This window comes from Anneissia japonica, unplaced genomic scaffold (assembly GCF_011630105.1).
Source record: "Anneissia japonica isolate Jap-2015-1 unplaced genomic scaffold, ASM1163010v1 scaffold288094_len592898_cov174, whole genome shotgun sequence".
NCBI classification, from domain to species: domain Eukaryota; kingdom Metazoa; phylum Echinodermata; class Crinoidea; order Comatulida; family Comatulidae; genus Anneissia; species Anneissia japonica.
In genome coordinates, this window is record NW_022737020.1 from 1 (window position 1) to 2,124 (window position 2,124).

Below are 2,124 nucleotides of genomic sequence, written 5' to 3' on the forward strand. Positions count from 1 at the left end.
AGATTTGGGGATGTGTAATGCCCAATCTTCGTACCCATTAGCTCTTAATGCTCTGTTAATGTGTTGTTATTTACTAGTTTTATCACTTTGATCTGAGCATTAACGATCGTACAACTGACCACTCATGTTGAATAGTTAGAACTGAAGTATAAATATCGGTCTGCATGTGTGGGTAAGCGATATATGGTGGGTCTAAGTCAGCCATCTTCGTTTAAGGTGTATCAAGGTGCCTAGGAATGGGACCTGATCTTCTTGTTCTAGTGCAAACGTAAACTTGATGTTCGGGTCGATGCTATTAATTTAGATGTAAAGATGCGATGTTGTACTCATGTATAACCACGAAGATATCGTCAACGTACCGAAACCAAACAGACGGAGGGTACGGTGCTGAAGGGAGTGCCTTGACCTCAAACTTTTCCATATACAGATTTGCGATAATTGGGGACACTGTGAAACTGCCAGATCACGGGAATCAAGATTTTCTGAATAATTATGTGAAGACTAGAGGTAAAACACTTAGGCTACTGCTGTAGGAGAACTCATCAAATTGGCAAACCATAGAATTACTCAGAACAACATCTCAGTTATTCACCGAGAAGAAAGGTATTGGTCAAGGAAAATAAGAGAATCTATGGAAATTCGGACCAGGCACCCCACCCTCAATCGTGACCGTGAATACGAGCTACCGGCAGTACTGAATGAGATGTTTTCACATGATCATTCAAATTCCATTGCATGCTTGAATGATCAAGTGGATCTGTGTAAATACATCAGTTTCCCTCAAGAAGTTGCTGAGACAGTAACGAAAGCTTGGAAGTAAAGTAAGATATATTTTATTTCAAATAATTCCAATTACAAGAATTTATCCACTTGATATTATGAGTATTGGAATAGTACCAAATATTTTTGACAATTTAAATGTACTCTTCACCATGGTAACATACATGTAACCCCGAACAATATAATTTTTTATTTTGAATAAAGGCACATCCATGGAAAAGGTATAAAAAGATGAATTTTCATGGGGAAGTCATTAATTGCAAAGTTATAATTAATCTGAAAAGGTTCTGTAGTATCATGTTCTTTTTAACAGATCGCAACGAGGCAATTGTTGTATTGACCATAATTGGAACTATAGCCTCCGTTTTATTACTTACCTTAATAATCACCGGAATAATGTGTTTCATACATCGAAAAAATCATGGTCACCATGAAGTTCCATACGGTATCGGGCAGTATGGTGGTGGCAAAGTTGTACGAAACTTTCACAGTTATGGATTTGGTGATTCAGATACTATGACATCAGACGATAGTTTAATGTATCAAGTGACTAACGCATTAAGAATTGCAAACTTACAAGTAAGCTTCGTTCAATTAGAACTAATTCTTTTTCTTCTCATTGACACCTATTATTATTAGTAGTAAGCCTAGTATGTATTAATCATATTAATACTATTATTAAGGAATTTCATTTTCAACATATCATTTGATTTTCTATCTAGAAAAGAAAGAAAATACAGTCCGTTAGAAACTTTCAAAACCATACAAAGAATGTATGCAGATATGTTTTTCCTTTTGTTGTTCCGAGAAATATATTTTCTAATTTTTCTTTAAATTTAATAATTATAATAATACTCCATTTCAGGAAAGTGAAGTAGGTAGCAGCGCCGACGAATTCATTAGACCATACGTGGCGGACGGAAGAGAAGAAATGCGGGTAAAAATAAGACTAAATTCTTACATAAGTTGATCAATTATAATTGTAGGCCTAAAGGAGGCGTTGCATATCACATGGGTCACGCCCTCCCTTTTACAACAAGCAACTTTTACATGTCAATTTAACTTTGTCATTCTGATGTTCATCATTACGTTATTCATCTTTATTCATGCCTTCCTTCTTCTTTACAGTTCAATCGATTAATTAAAATGTAATGTCTTGTTGTTTGTTTCGAATAGTTATGGCTCAATTTAAATTTATTTAAAATGCAATGCTTCACAGTTGATCACACCCTTTATAAAGGATACTGCATATTGCAATCGTTTCACTGAAGATGGCAAAGGATTTGCCGAAACATGTTCCTTAATACAGAGTTGTTATAATAAAATAATTATTGTGTTCTTATA

At 34.7% G+C, this 2,124-nt stretch overlaps 1 long non-coding RNA gene across 2 annotated transcripts in view; it reads left to right on the forward strand.

The window, feature by feature from the left end:
- Nucleotides 1–34: 34 nt before the first annotated feature.
- The window catches only part of LOC117117069, a 3,859-nt gene continuing 1,769 nt past the window's right edge, over nucleotides 35–2,124 (forward strand). The window contains exons 1-3 of one of the 2 annotated variants that reach the window (XR_004446853.1): nucleotides 35–816; nucleotides 1,094–1,359; nucleotides 1,646–1,717. This is a non-coding gene — a long non-coding RNA (uncharacterized LOC117117069). Of the gene's footprint in view, nucleotides 822–1,093; nucleotides 1,360–1,645; nucleotides 1,718–2,124 lie in introns of both variants that reach the window. The other variant, XR_004446852.1, reaches the window with a different exon arrangement.